At 37.8% G+C, this 17,212-nt stretch overlaps 1 pseudogene; it reads left to right on the top strand.

The window, feature by feature from the left end:
* Positions 1-640: 640 nt before the first annotated feature.
* LOC142986614 (somatostatin receptor type 4-like) lies at positions 641-16,437 on the top strand (annotated as a pseudogene).
* Positions 16,438-17,212: the final 775 nt, after the last annotated feature.

Raw genomic sequence — 17,212 nt, 5'->3', positions numbered from 1 at the left:
CTGAGTATCTATTCTTGACCAACGGTCTTGCACGGTTTTGAGCAGATGTTCAAACTCCCATTTCTCGGAGACTAGGTCTAAGTTGATTTTAGATACGGTGTGTTCGAAAGCCTTAAAGTTACTTAATTGCTTGCGTACTAATTCGTCGGTTTTGCTATTCAAACCCTGGTTCTTAGAGGAAGCTCCGGGTAACTGCTGCGCAGAGCCCGATAAGCCTAGCGGGGTAGCAGGCCTTAACAATGGTGTTGACGGTTTTTCTTCCGGTTGCCTATACTGCTGAATAATTCCTCTGATTTTTTCATATTTCTCCTTCACAATGTCATATTGATCGGATGTAAAATAGCTGTGTGATGCAGCATACTCAATGCTGCATAACTGCCTATGATTGTTTTGATAATCTTGCCAGTAGGCGTCCAATGTCTCCAATCTCCGGCGTATGTAGTCGGAAGTTTTACGATCAGAGCCATCCTTCTTAAAATTAGTGTAAATCTGCTCTATCGCACCGAGTAGTTGCTGCTGGTTTTCTACAATGTCTTCTACAGAGGACATTTTGCCAAATGAAAAATAAATAGAACGATCTTACTTGAACGTCCAAGGGTAGAGCCTTGATGCTCCAAGGGCGGATACTTGTTAATCCGAGATGATTGCTGCTATGATAACGTACTGCACTCTTGTTGGCAGTACAAACACCTTCAGTGCTAGTTCAAATCACTTCACTCGCGGCGTAAATTAATGCACGTTTTTTGAGTTAGTTAAACACTGCACTAATGTCCGAAAGTAAAGATCCGGCTCGAAGGACCATAAATGTACGCGGTTGTTGTTAATAAAAGATAGATTGATATAAAGAAACAAAGTATATTAATTAAACACGATAGATAACAGATTTCAAGATTTTTATAGATGGATACGCGGTGAAATGTTAGGTCGCGCGGAGTGCTGTATTGCAACTAAAGTAATTTGTTAAATATGTAATAAAAATATAATGAAGTGTCCATTTCACAGCGCATCGATGTCAGCATAAAATTAAAACTATTGAATTGTATGGGTTTGCCCGTACAAAAGTTGTTCAAAATTCCGAGATTTATAAAAACAAGTTCTTTGGACGGGCTTCTCATTGTATTTATTTACACGGTTTCACTAACTTGGAGATTTTCTAGAACTTTCCGACGAGTTTATTTTATAAAAAACATGTTTGTAATCGGAGCCGGCGCTCGGTATTTATATTCAACTAGCTGACCCGCGCAACTTCGCTTGCGTCACTTAAGAGAATCATAATTTTCCCCGTTTTTGTAACATTTTTCACTGGTACTCTGCTCCTATTGGTCGTAGCGTGACGATATATACCCTATAACCTTCTTCGATAAATGGGCTATCTAACACTGACAAAAGACTAACAAAGATTTTTTCAAATCGGACCAGTAGTTCCCGAGATTAGCGCGTTCAAACAAACAAACAAACAAACAAACAAACAATCAAACAAACAAACGAACTCTTCAGCTTTATAATATTAGTATAGATGGTAATAGATAATGGTCGCGGTTACAAAGATTGGTGAGTGTGAGTGTGGCGGGGTAGTCTGCCTACCACCGTTAATTTCATCAGTATCAATGTCCGCGTACAAATGTGAGCCCTATTGATTTTTCATTCCAGACGTTCCCCGGCATGGGTGCAGGGGCTCCGCCACCGCAGCCGCGCGCTGTTACGTGTACACATCGTAGCTGACAGCTATAATAATACGATGCCCAAACTTTCCGACGAGTATTCTCCACTAATTCATTGTTAGGTCGGCTAATTTTTATGCCTCAAGCATCATAATACATATATTATCGGGAGGAAAATATATTATCGTATATCGGCTAAAGACATTATAAGAAAATCTAGGCTACGCAGTAACGTGTTAGGCCTTGAAATAATTAGTGTGGGCGTTGATTGGTGGCAAGTGCAGCACTTATGCAATTGCGCGCACATGATCGGCGCGCGCCGGATATTGTAATCTGTCCAATCGCCTCGTCGTGTGCGACCACTAGTCGTAGTAAGTGACCGAGTGAGACGCGCTCGCCGCCGAGGTTCCTGCGTCGCGCCGCTCCACTCACTCACTTGCCAACTATTTGCAACAACTCAATACCTACTCGTACAAGATTTGTCTAAGATATTGATGATATTTTCTTACGTATTCTTCGATGGTAAAAACTGTCATAGTCTGTATTATAAAAAAAAAACTCTTTCTACATTTAATGGATGCGTATAATTTCCATCGAAAATCTTTAGAAGAAACTTCCTTCGTTTGATGGTATCTTAAGTGTCAGAAGAAATCGCGAAAACTTTAATACATTAGAATCTAGCTGCGCCTCAATTTCATAATTACCAAATAATGGAGACAGTACAATGTTGCATCACAGCAAAGTGTTGTTCTGTTTAAATTGTAGATCATTTAATTAGACTCTGTGTATCATTGTACTGCCGTTCAAAGCTATCGCGACATTGAATGTAGCGTCTAGTGCTCCATACTGTGTGAAGGAAGCTCTTTCCTAACTTACCATATCTGAGCCAAACTTAACAACTTTGAGCAGGACTCGATAAATGATGGATGAACCTTGTTACATAACAACTCCATTTATCTTTGCTTCACTTACTTTTAAATTTACGTAATAAAATCCAACGGTAGGCATCATATATTATCCCATTGAAAATCTCTTTGATAAAGGAATACTTCATTAAACAAATATATCCAGTATTTACCTTTCATCAGATGCATATTATGATAATTAAAAGTATTACAGAAACGGATACTGTAAATTCGGAAAAGTAATATTCGGCTTCGGAAAATATTGTACAAAGAGACAGGAGCTGTCACACACTCGTATTACAGTTTCGACCAGGAAATATTTGTGTTGATGTACATATTTGGGCTTTATTAATGCAATTATTACGAGCATGTACAGAGCGTAGGGGATTAACGGGGGCTCGGCAAATATGTCGGTAGTATTAAAGCCTTTACAAAGGTGGTATTTTGTCGAATGAAACAAACACTGCGTTTTGTTTCACGTTGTGTATTGTAGCGGCGCGCGCGAGCACACGAGCCCGGAGCCCGCTCTGTCCGTGATTGATCGACAGTCGACATCGTCTACCATTGAAATGCAATATCCCATTGTTGTAATATTTGAATAAGTACGTTCTCATTTTATTATTTCATTTGTTTGGGCAGATGTCATTGTATTGCTGCGTAAGAGTATCCTCTGCGTTCAATCGCGTTGTAACTAAAAATAAAGCTCGCAAGAACCTTTATTTTAAGGAATATTATAAAAAAGTAGATTGATTGAGATTAATTTTGAATTCGTCCTTGAGAGAAGAAACCGTTTAATGTGCGGCAGGAAGCTATACTTAAAATTGTGACTGCGTTTGATACACTAAAGTATCAAATTAAACAAAGAGTTTCATTACTGGCAGTTTTATGCGACCGGTTAAATACGTCTTCAGAGAGAATTATATCTAACGTTGGCCTATTTTTATTGAGGACAAGTTATTGAAAACATAATTTTGAGTAATTTTTAGTGTTACTTATCACGCATTGCAATATACATTATGAAAAGCATTTAAGTAAATCAGAACAATATGTAGAGAGGGTGAAGAGTGTGGCGTCGCGTCGCGGTGTCTCGCTGAGTGGAATATATTTTCAATCTCAGTGAAAACCTTCAGTGTTCTTACTTACTACTTGTGGTTACATTCTGATATCATATTACAGTCATCTTGTACCTATAAACAGTTTATATAAATTTATTGACGCGCCACCAGATTTAGCAATATTGGATTTGAAAAGATGAACATTTTTGTTTAAAAAATTTGATCTCTAAAAGTTTCAGTGAAATGGTACAAAACTGAGTTAGAACTTACAAACGTATTTTTTTCTCGGAGGGTTAGATACGTATCAATGGCTAGGCTCTAAAATCTATTTTTAAGTTATTGAGATAACTAAGTCTGTCATTACCAAACTGGTCTATAACTACATTACATTTCCTACTTACATCTTACATGATTGCCGCTGCGAGGAATTCAAAATCGATAAGCAATTACTTTTTTATCATATCCACACCACTTAAACAAGTATTATTGTAATGGTTCTCTTTGTGTAACACAAAGATTACGATTGGGTGTGCCAGTTTTTATTTAATTTAATTTTCAAAAACGTTTTACTTACTTACAACAGACTCTGTACAGTGCGCAGTGGTGACCGCGACTAGTGCACTAACATTGCTCAAGCTCAATGCTAGAACTACGCTAGTAACAACGCCAACACTCTAAGAGTTCACTTGACTGGTTTATTTCCAAAGCTTATCTATTAATAGATGCACTTCGGCTTTGAACCTTCGCCGTAGACTCAAGGAAACGAACTTAAAAATAGACGGCAATACCTGGCTTTAAATCCCACGCAAGTCATTACTATTCTCGTATTATTTTCTAAAGTCGTCGTTAGAACTACAATATTTTCCTCAGTCAAGCTGGTTCTAGTTACATAGACCAGTGTCGCTTACGTTAGTAATGGTTTTGCTTCTGTAGTACAATAGGTATTTGAACTGAGAATCTTTCCATCACGGGTTACTTGTCTCATGATGTTAGTGAAAGTTAGTGCACAGGACATGTTTATGCGTCAGTATGATGCACATACATGCAGTCATATGTGAGAGTCACAAGGTCGGGTTCAACGTTTTACAACATTCAAACAGATGTTCAGGTGCTTTTGCCTTTTGTCTTCGTAATTTTCATTTACATGAGCTAGCACATTGTATGGAAAAGTCGTTTTACTATTATTTTTGTTAGCCGTGCGACAACGCCAGCGCTCAAAGGGTTAATAATATTGTGCGTTGTAAGAAAAAATATATTAAGTGTACAAATGACCGCAGCTGATTTTTGGTTGAACCTTTTTACAAAGAGGTAATATTGTGTGTACCGGTGATTTATACAACAGTCTTTTTACTTAGTGACTGTACTTTTATTAACTAGCGTTCTTCAAAATAAAATATAAATTTCCGTCGTCTATCCGTCTACCACTTTACAAAGTGATATGTTAAACATTTGTATTACTAATATGCACGTCGCAACATTTCAAACTCGAAGCTCAAATCATGGGCGGTTTAAAAACGTTGTATTTTATTTGGTGCAGTTTATATTCGCCGGCAGCAAACTTGCCTGTAGGTATCGACGCAATATTTTTGTGAGAGAGGATTTGTTTGATTCGAACTGGCATCGGTATATGATACAAACACGATACAGATGCTATACAAATAGAATACAAAATCAGGCACGGCGAAGTATGTAAATGTAAACCCTGCTATGAATCTACACACTAATATTAATAATAGAGCTGACATATTATTATTTTCTTTGTGAGGGCTGGACTTTGGTGTAAAAAGTATTTTGTGTGTGGAAGCCACATTTTTGCGTAAGGCATATAGGTAGCAGATATTTGACTTTTGGAATATTTATTTCAAACGCGAATGATACAGAGGAATACCAAAAGCATTTATTGATACTGCAAACCTTGATAAATCTAAAATCGTATGTAGCGATACCTCTTTGGAAATAGTAGTTCATTGACTAGCCGTGTTTTACCTGAACACGGAAACTCTGCGCATTGAAACGTTCTGATATAGATATTAATACTCAGCCATCAATATTCTCATTGAATGAACTCCACTGCCCCCCCCCTTTTCTCTTACAACTTAGACTGTCTCCAATTAATCTATATTTTATAAACTGAGTTAATAAATTAAACTGTATAGCCAGCTTATTGGTCCGTTTAGTTCTCTAGACAACTAGTAAATACATCGCGACAGGCCAAATCTTCTGACGCTGAACATAATCAAACAAAGCTTTAAATCAAAGGGTAGTAGAAGGTGCTTATACTTAGGCTTTACACACAGACTGTATCGTGCGTTTTTGAGTATAGGAAGATCAGAGGATTACAACTACTAATATGAATTTCGTTGATGTTGCCAGTCACATGCCGCTAGTCCTGACGCCTATAAATACGAGTGCCGTGCAAAAGTTTACAAGATGTCCTCAACATTAAAGAATTGACTTGTAATGTTTCATTTAATTGAACCGTCTCTCACCCACTAGCGACTGTGCCGGTCGTTGCCTTCACTCGATAAGACGATCAGTGAGTTCCTTAAATGCGTTTTTATCGAAGAGTGCACTGAACTGTGAATCCTATGAAGGCAAAATCATAAGATGCATAAATATAGAATCTAATTTAATGAGCTCTACTTGTAACCGAGCAATATAATTTTTCATTTCGTTGAATAATATGTCAATCGCTACTTGTCGTTGATCGACTTTAAGTTTTTCAAATATATTTTATGCTACTACTCCGTATTCCTGAGATATTAACGAGAAACTTTAAGTAGAATATCATATTTTATTAAAAATTCATTATTTATTAAAAATGTATGCTTATTTCGTGTAATTGCAATTTCCTTATAGAACTGAATTAAGTAATAAAAGTTTCGATACACCAGGACCAGAGGAGACTCTTGCGCAGTTGTTGGTCGACTATGTGACAAAAGACACACTTATGTTTCTAGAATACTAGAAGTGCTCTATTAAGATTATGATTACTATACAAGTACTTGAGTTCCGCTGATAGGCATAGTTCTTTCTTAATAAATGAGGCACATCCAGTCTACCATACTAACTTTGAAGCGCAACCAAAGTAATTCATGAAGACAACATTTCTCAAGCGACTTAAAATAAAAGTAACAATGAAAGTAGTTGAGTCGAGCGCAAGTAGACAGTAAACGGTCGGCGCGCAGTCTGTTGATCCGCTACAAGGTTCACTGCGGCGGCGAGTGACGGCGAGTGACGACGGAGCCACTACACTGAGTTAACAGCTGTTTCACTTTCCTTCCTGGTGTCAACGGAGGGGGAGGCTCTCTCGACCCCATTCAGTTTCACTCCGACCGACGAACACGCCGCACGTTCCTCGGTTCACTCACACTTTCACGATCGCAGGAAAAACTTGGATGTTCTCTGCAAAAAATTATGAAAAAACGTTAATTATTGATTTGGCGGTTTTTTCTGATCACATTCTTGCCATTTTTTATTCTATTCGTCAAATTTATCATTCTTGAAGTAGTTATAATGCTGTTCAGAGCAATTTTGTATGTAAGAATGCTAAGATCCTTTTTTGAGTCTAACTGGACGTAAAATTTTATCATAATTCGTCTTCCTCTTTTGATGTTCAAAAATGCTTAGTCTTGTTGAAGTCTCAATACATGATGGAAAGCAAAATATCGAGAATAGCGTTTTAATTGCATATACGAGTATATTGATATATTGGCAGGTGGCAGGACTATCACACATTTTTTAAATATAAAAAGTGATGTGATGATCATACTCTCCGACCGATTTCGGTAGGAATTTCCAGTCTTGGCAGTCGGTCCATTTAAAATATTGGTATTCAACTGCATCCCGTAAGACTGGAAGCCGACTCCAACATAGTTGGAGCGCAGGTTAGGCTGGTGATTAATGGTAGAAATCTTGAAAGTCTATTCTCCCTATTTCCTTTGCTCATCTACTCTCAAAACTCAAGTCCCTGAAGTATCCATTAAATATTGGTCCGGTTTTGTTTTTTGTAATATTGTAACGGCTGTACGGCTAATCCGATTTTCTAGAAATTTCGCATGGAGATACTAATTGAAGTCCTGGAGTCACAAAGACGACTGAGTGGCAGCTTTCCGGCTGGTTAATAAAACTGCCCGTACTAATAGGTACTCAGTTGAACGACGCATCTGCGTTAAACTGTGTACAACTCCTGCACATCATACAAACCATACACAACATATGAGTCTTAAAAGTGATAAAAATTTATAGAGGTTTTTACCAGAGTTGCTTAACTCCTTAAAGCGCTTCCCCTATGAGCGCAGTTATTAGATTTTCCTGCACTTTTAAAAACTTGAAAGCAAAATACAGTAAAATGTCAATATTAGACAATTTAATATTAAAATAAACTTGATTTAAGCACAAAAGAGGAAGATAATGTCTGAGCGAGGCTCGTCGTTCTAAAACCCAGTTTGAGATAATATTGTAAGCTGTAAGTTATGCACTAAGCGCTCCCTGGAACTAGACTGGAAATAGATATTACTGGAAAATCAGCTTGATCCTGATACTAATGCACCGCGTTAAGTTGACTGCACTGCACAATTTTGTTATTTAATTCTATAACTGGCACGATAGTACTCCTCTCACTTTATACCCCTTACCAATAATTTAGAAATGCGAATGAAGGTGGATATGCCTATAATGTAAACCTATTGCAATTTTGTTACATACTTCACAATTGTTGGATTTTGATGAAAGTTGGTCAAGCCGCCCGAAAGCCTTTGGCTTAACGACTGTTTTCTTTATGAAAAACAACCGGGTTCGAGTCTTTACGTGCTCTTCAAAACTCGGAGACACTCTAGTCAAATACTACTATGCGACATGCAGTCCCCCATGATTATAGAACAAGTGCGAGAAGGGTTGTTTAAACCAGAGTTCGTTTATCTACCGTTGAGCGCAAGTGGCTAAGAGATCACCTCGCCTTAGAGACTAGGTACTAAATAAGAAAAAAGCAAAGACAAGTTCGTAATGAAATAAACATAATCACATTATCATTTGACTCCGCTCGACTTCCACAAGACGCGACTACTTACTATCTATTTTTCATTGCGATATTATCTGTCTTCAGATAACATCGTAAAGTAAGTTAAGCTCGTACGATAGATATCCTTTAAATGTTTCACTATTATCTTAGCAGGCGGATAAATTTCGCCTTTAGGACTTTTCTTGTAAGATTTTTTTTGTGTAATTTGTCATTTTTATTTTTTATTCAGAGCATTCAAAACTGTTGATTGGCATTAGAATGACTTAATTGCAGATTAAATCATGATAAAACATTTGGTAGACTAATAGTAAAATCAAAATTAAACACTATTTTAGAACCGAACGAATAATTATAAAAGAAACTGATGCTATTAGGTAACATGGGATATTTATACTTTTAAAGAAAATAATGCAGACTTGCTAGGATTCTTGTTCAATACTCCGCGGAGACTTCAGTTATATTCCCGTGAGATTGCTGGAATGACACTTATCCTACGTTCTTTTTCGGGTCTCACACTATCATAGTACAAAATTTAATTTACATCCGTTCTTTTAAGGCATAAGTCTAGTCAGACATACGGAGCTCTACTTTCGGATTTATACTATTAGTAGGAATTAGTCAGACACAAAAACTAATATCATTTTATAACGTATATGTTTGATAAATATCGTCGAAAATGTTCCCAGCACATTCAGAGTTGTTTGTCTCGTTATTTTCGGCCGGTTTGATGAAATTTTACACAAACAACACACTTTTGTATACGATAAGCGCGTAATAACTTTGTTTTTGTGCAAAAATGTTCAAACAACACAAAAAACATGTATTTTTTTAAATGCACAGGTCAAAATCACAGTCGATGTTTTCCACGACTGTGTTGACTGAGGACTGTGTCGTGTAACTGCAATGAGATAGCTCTCTTACACTTGCCGGTTCTCGATCGCGGCTCGTTAGCGCCGCGTGGGCGACGATCCGCGCTGTAATCTGTAGTTCGTGGAAATCGACACAAATCTAAGGTTCTAAATATGGACTCATTATGAGTGCAGGCGCCTCTCCTGACGCTGTACACCATTTTATAATAAACTACAACTTCTTGGAAGCATGCACCTGCCGCGTGCTGAATAAAAAAATAGACGTTTGATTGCAATAAATTCTGGTGAAATATCGTAGGGTCTATTTTAATGAGTTCGACGACTTGTAATGCTGACTACAAAGTTCTGCATCGTTTATACTACTGATAACTTACTTTGCATTGTTTTTTTTTTTTTTTTTTAAAAAGACAACTCCCGCACTAAGAATTGCTCTTGTGTCGCGGGGACTTATACAAACAACGGACACAAAGCACAACCAGACCCGAAACAATTATTTGTGGATCGCACAAATAATTGCTCCGTGTGGGAATCGAACCCACGACCTCCCGTTGCAGTGGTATCGGCGTGGCGACCTAAACCACTGCGCCACGGAGGATCAATTGTCCTAAATTAGCGACAAAATTAGCACATATTTTTGTTTTCTCTGCGATGTCTTGTATGCACACTGGATTATTTATAGCCCGTGTTATTCTAATGCCAGAGCGACTTCACTGTTAAGTGCCACCCTAAACTGTGGCCAAATGTTTGCGTTACAAAGTAACAACCATTCGCGTACACCTACGTTACAAGTTATGTGCTTGTACCGCGTGCTTCGACGACTATACAATTTTAATAAAAGAGACTGTCTTACATCGATGTCCAACATTTGTGAGCTTGTAGCAACATAAAGTAGCATAAGTTCATAGTCAAATTATGATTGCAATATTTTTCTACATTATGACTATGAGAAAACTACAAAATGTATTGTAATAATTATACTGACATGTACTATATGACTGGAACTCTGACTTTGATACATTCTTTTTGTAAAGATATTTTCTACAAAAAATACTAAAATCTTGTTTGGTTATTTTATTATTGAAATACTAAGTGTGACCGTATGCAAACTACGACATGCACCTCTGCTTAAACTTCCATATTTTGTTCCATATAGAAATTACGACAACTGGCATTTAACATTTGTCAAAATACTTACACCAGAATGGAAAGTACCCAAATGTAAAACGGTATTTTACTCCATTTTATCGCTGAAGTGCTGTGACACACTTATTTCTTATTCACAACTTAAAAATGAAGCGCTTAAGTGAACGAACACTCTTCGTAAATATAAATAAATTATCTGTCATACAGTATGACAGATCATTTATTGGATTAACATTTGGATAACGAAAATCATTAGCGTCTGTCAATTTATATTTGTTTAAAAGTCTTTGCCTATATGTATTTACTAACTGTTATAACAATCACACATAATTAAAATACGCAAAAAAGTATTCGAAAGCTTAAGGCCTTCGAATCTTTTTTTGCGTATATTGCCTCTGAAAATACACTGCAGATGTACAAACGGCATGAGATATCCATATATACAACGTGCCGCTCCAATGGCTTATTTCCTTCCAGGTATGGGTAGGTTAGGGGTATCTAGTCGTGTAATATACCACAATTTGTATTATCATTATTCATTAGATAATTATTAACAAATGTTCACAGTCTGTACATAAACAACTCGAGTACAGTTCGTTCACCTGGCTCAAGAGTCATCTGACATTCGTATCAATGAAACTAAAATAAGAAAGAATGCTTAGTTCTACAATAAAGCCTCTCTTTCCTTGCGACTCTGCTATTGGACGAGCGGCGCACGGGACGTTGCCGCACCGTTTGATGTACTTTGATCGTTTGTACAGAGTGATACAGTTTTGATCATATTATTTTATTATTTAGTATGTGTGACATTCATTTATTTTCAATTAGCCAACGATGTTATTTTTTTGTTTGTTACATGATTATTAAGCCCCAAACCTTATTTCCTTCAACGAATATGTAATTCGTTGAAGGAAATAAGCCTAACGTACCTACACGCTAGTTTGCAATTTACTGAAAACGGTCAAACAAGGGTCAAATTGCTTTTCTGACTACTATTTGTACGCCTTTGGGTAAGGATTTTGCAAATTCAAACCTAATATTATGCAATGTATAACTTCCTATTGCAGGCGATAAAACTTCTATTTAACTGTTTTTTCCATTTCATGTAATCGGTTCTTTAAGAAACAAATTGCTTTTTTCTTGACGCGAATACTACAATCTTAATTATGAACCCATTTCCTTGATTGCAAAATGCGTTCGCATCGTGTACAGTTAAACTTATAACTTATATAAGTAATTTCTAATTCTTATATAAGTTATATTCTGCTCCAAAACATAAACAAAAGACAATGGAGAATGTTAACTAATTTTGATATGTATTAAGCACTCCATATTGTCGTTTAAAAATTAATCGTCAATTAGTTTCCGATTTATAAGTAAAACAAGTTGTAACCGCACGACGCTAGCTCTCGGTGACGGTGTGACGTCACTTTACACTTGCTCAGTCTGGCTCACACAATCCGCTTGCGGTCGCGGGCTCGATGCGTTGAAATTATTCCTAAATACTTTTAAAAATGACAAATTCAAATACTAGGGCATCATATGTTGTGCCTAAATGTAATTAAATTTTATGTGGTTAAGTACATAAGTAATAATAAATAACTTCATCTTATAATGAAATAATTTCTAAGCGGATTGATTGCGAGTTTATTGCTTTTACAATTGCAGAAAAAATGTAAAATCAATAAGTACGCGATTATTTCGGTTAAAAATTGTTTCATTAAAATATGCAGTGATTTTTGATTATCTAACATATTACTTACTAGCTGACCCGTGCGGCTCTGCTCGTGTGAATTTCGTACTGTGCTTATTCTCTTGAGCACTCGAATTGCAAAGCACTCCATACACCTACACATAAAAATGCTAACAACTCTTTTGTCATCTAATGGTTATTTACGAAAAGGACCCGAAGAGCACACAATGTGACACAGACTCCGACAGGCTGATCTCCTGTGGTTACATTCTCTTTCGCTCTCGTCTGTATCCGTACCAGTTTACAGTGTAAAATATAATACCTTATTATAGACTAACATTGCTTACCCGTCTGGATTCAGAATATTATTATAGGTACAGACAGACCTATCTGCGCCGGAGCTCTTCACACGTATGTAGGTATACTTGCGATGATACCATTGCGATCATAGCCATCCAATTTATTTCCTTAATTCAACCAATGGTAATGTGTTACGAACTACAACGCCATCTGTTTGTTGCGGCGAACAACGAAAACAAACGAAATTACTCGGTTTGCCATCTAGGATATCCTGAACGCACCGGAACCACGTAAACCAACATTTTTGTGTAATATATCATACAACATTTATGTTTGAAAATCTTATAAATGTATAGCCTGTTTCAAAGGTATTTTTTTACAATAAAGCAATCAAAATAAATTAATTAGGAAAAACATGCTGTGTTGCGGACTATAACGCTATCTATTGGTTGGTGCAAACAACATGCGAATGTTGTGAAATGAATTGCAACGCCATCTATAGTCACTTTAGAGAAAACGCAGGTTCAAACGATTTTTACGTATTTTTTTCAATGTTCTAAAAATCTATAAAATTTTATGCGATAAAAACTATCCTATAAATTGCTCCACTACTTACTCTATGCATATACCAAATTTCAGTGCATTCTATCCGGTAGTTTTTACGTGATAGCGACACATACAGACGGAGGACAGACAGACAGACAGACAGAAAAGAAAATTATAAATTGCACATTCGGTATCAGTATCCGTTACTAAACATCCCCCATTGTTTTTTTTTAAATATATTCAATGTACAGAATTGACCTCTCTACAGATTTATTATAAGTATAGATATGTATAATATACTAGAGGCCGGCCGCGACTTCGTCCTCATGAAAATCCCTCCTACCCTTTCGTGTAAATCCCGATCCTTCAGGAACTCCGGGATAAAAAGTAGCCTATATGTTATTCTGGATCTTCGGCTACCTATAAATATATCATCATCGTAATCGGTTCAGTCAAATTTGCGTGAAAGAGTAACAAACATCCATACATACTTACTCGTACATACGTACATACATACGTACGTTCATACATACATACATACATACATTCTCACAAGCTTTCACATTTATAATATTAAGTAGGATTTCGGAGGCAACAAAATCTCTATTTGTTTCACAAATCATTCGCAGCCATTGTTTTATTTATTTTAGGTAGATTATCCGATTGCCCCTTTTCAAGTCCTTTGTCCATTTTATTAATCGAATAGTATTTACTATTATTATAAGTAAATAAGCGGACGAAAACACAACAAAATACTGCGCAAGCTATTAAACCTACAACAACGGCTGGCGACTTAATACTAAGCGGGACGCGGCCCGCGCGGCGCGGTAATGTAATATGACGTCACAGCCGCTCACGCGGCTGTTGCGGCGCTCGATATCTTTCGAAACTTCGACTTAAACAAAAACTAGTTTATATGTATACATACAGGCTATACTGTGTCAAAATTTAAAGCGATTTTGCATACCTAGTAACATTCTCCATTCTAAACTGCCTTGAAATTTATTTATTTATTTTAAACTTCGTATACATGTGTATATAGGTGGACTTAATACCAAAGGCATTGTCTACCAGCCTGCCTTAGGGTGATGCAGAGATTGAAAGAAGTAGGTGTTTAAAAAAAATAAAATAAAGGACAATTACACGTATTCTTATAAATATTATAAAAGCGAAGCTACACGATAAAACTAGCAATAACACTGTCATATTGAACTCTGATCATTTAGGCCTATTCCAAGTAGTCAAACCGATAATAACACAGCACTAAACACTTCGTTCTTCACTTCAAATTTTTCCCAATAGTGCGTGAAAAATAGCGTCACATTTGTAAGGAGGCCGCGATCGAGGGCACGGGGGCACTCGTGAGCCCTCACACTTGAGTCACATGAGAATTACAGCCTCCGACTACAAGCGAATCTGACCACTGAGCACAAAGTCACGGGCAGTACTTCTAACATGATAAAAATTTAATTGGATTTATACGTTTACGGTAGTGACTACTGCTTTTCTTTACTATAATGTGCTCAAATATATAAATAAAGTTTGATTTTATCATTAAATAGAATTAACATAAAATCACTGCAAAATATTTAAGAAACTTAAATAAATCTTATACGAACCATCAAGACTGCAGCGCGTCGTAGACACGTAGACGACTACGCCGTAGCGCCGTAGCATATTGCTACGAATACCAAGTTTTGGTAGAAGTTTTCTGTACCGACGAATTGTATAAGCCATTTTATTAAACTGGGAACCGGCAAGTTTTTGTGCATCGTAGGACGATTAAATTTAAAGAAAAGCAGTTATTTACAAGCTTTTTTTTTTTTTTTTTTTAATCAAATTTATTGTCAAGGCCTTTAGCCAACAAAAGGCTATGTCGGCCTCATAGGGAAACACAAATTACAACAAAGTGTACAGCAAAATCTTAAAAAAAAAACTAATTTTCAAACTGAAGGCAATTAAAATTTTCAAAAAACTAAATTAAAAAGAGAAAAATAAATTGAACATATTTTAATTTAGCATATTTACAGAAAAAACATAACTAAAAAACTTAAAAATTTTAATAGCCTTTTCAGAAAATGGATCACTTAAAATAACATTTATTTACAAGCTTGTAAAACGAAATTTTCAAAGCACAAGTGATGAGAGGTCATTGCAAATGTTACCACTGAAGTTTAGTATAAGAAAGGGATATGGTATTGTATGATATTATTAGGGATAATTACGTACTAATTAGGGGATAAGCCGGGATCATCATTTGAACTTGTTGGAGTTGGGGGGTGTGAAGGCGTGGGCGTGGTGGGCGGGGCCGGGGCGGGGAGTGCACGCGGTGCAAGCCCTGCCTGCGCAGGACGATATAAAGCTCGCGTCGTCGCCGCCGCCGCCAGTCGTCTCCCGAGCTCCGCCGCATTCAGTCGCCGCGATGTATCCGCAGCGCGAACCGAACCTCACCTCTCAGGAACCAGAGTCTGACTCTGAGTTCGCCGCGAATGTTACGCTCGGGGAAGTGCTCACCGAGCAAGTCGTTCTGTTGTTGCACTTGTACTATACGCCGCTGCTCGTCGTGCTCGGCTCGCTCGGGAACTTATTGTCGGTTTTCATATTTTATACGAGTAAATTGCGGCTGCAGTCGATGAGTTTGTACTTGTCCGCGGTCGCACTTTCGGACACTTTATTCTTGACTCAACTACTTCCGCCGTGTCGTTGTCTTCGTATATATTTCGTACGTAACGAGCTGCCTGAGCACGTGGATCGTGGTCGCGTTCACGGTGGAGCGGTTCGTCGCGGTCCTGTCCCCGCTGCGGCGGAGCGCGGTCTGCACCATCACCCGCGCGAAGCACATCCTCAGCGCGCTCATCGTAGGAGCTCTCATACTGAACGTCCCGGTCATCAAGTTCGCGACGTCGACGACGGATGACTGCAACATAGACTTCGAGTACTACGAGCACGCGGAGAGGTTCAACCTGGTGGACACGATGGTCTCGTTCACGGTGCCGCTGACGGTCATCATCGTGCTGAACGCGTGGATAGTGATCGGCGTGTGTCGGCTGGAGCGCGCGCGCCACCAGCTCATGAAGGGCGAGGAGGAGCTGCGCTCGAGCCGCCAGGCGCCGCCGCCGTGCCCGCGCTCGCAGCACCGCATCACGCGGTTGCTGCTCATCGTGTCCACGGTGTTTGTGGTGCTCAACCTGCCTGCCTACACCATGCGCATCCTCGCCTACGCTTACGGGATGGTGGGTATCTAATGCAGCTCTTTGTTTCAGCACACACCCTCCTGTAAATTAACGGAGTTTTTTCGGATCGCGCGGTATCTTGGCTTGGCACCTTACAATAATATAACGTCGGGACTAAGCTCACTAACTAAATGCGAGGGCACAATATTCTGCGCTCTGATAGAATATTAAATGATAGCTTCGCGGCTTCACATTTTGGAGCAAAGACAAAGAGGACGCTCTCTCTTTTAAACACAATTGATGGAACGTTCCGGTATTCGTTGAACATAAGGGATGATTTTATAATGAGCTCGGCCGCCTTCTAATACATCTACAGTCATTTTTTTTAAAGCAATAAAATAACTTTCAAGTATATTAATTATTTGGATCTCCAAATAATGGCGTCTGAGGAAAATAAAGACGAATAAAACCAACAAAACGGTTGCAGACAGAAATAATCTATATCTATATTAGGTATATAAAAGAAAGTCGTGTTAGTTACACCACTTATAACTCAAGAACGGCAGAACAGATTTGGCTGAAAATTGGTAAGGAGGTAGCTTAGAGCCAGGAGATGGACATAGGATACTTTTTATCCTACAAATAATAAATAAAAATAATAAAAAAATAATATCAAATTTGTATAATTTTTCCCATACAAACGTTTTATAAATAAAATGGAGAGTCAATTTGTAATTTATTACTGCAGCATAAAGTTCAAATTCGCGTGCGTGTTGGAGAATATAATATCGCGTTCTGAAACTCAACAAAAGTGAAAGCGAACGCGACAAAATTGCATAGTCTCAAA

Source organism: Anticarsia gemmatalis, chromosome Z (assembly GCF_050436995.1).
Source record: "Anticarsia gemmatalis isolate Benzon Research Colony breed Stoneville strain chromosome Z, ilAntGemm2 primary, whole genome shotgun sequence".
In the NCBI taxonomy this organism is placed as follows: Eukaryota; Metazoa; Arthropoda; class Insecta; order Lepidoptera; family Erebidae; genus Anticarsia; species Anticarsia gemmatalis.
Note: the sequence above shows the minus strand (reverse complement) of the source record. Positions and strands in the feature narration are given on the sequence as shown.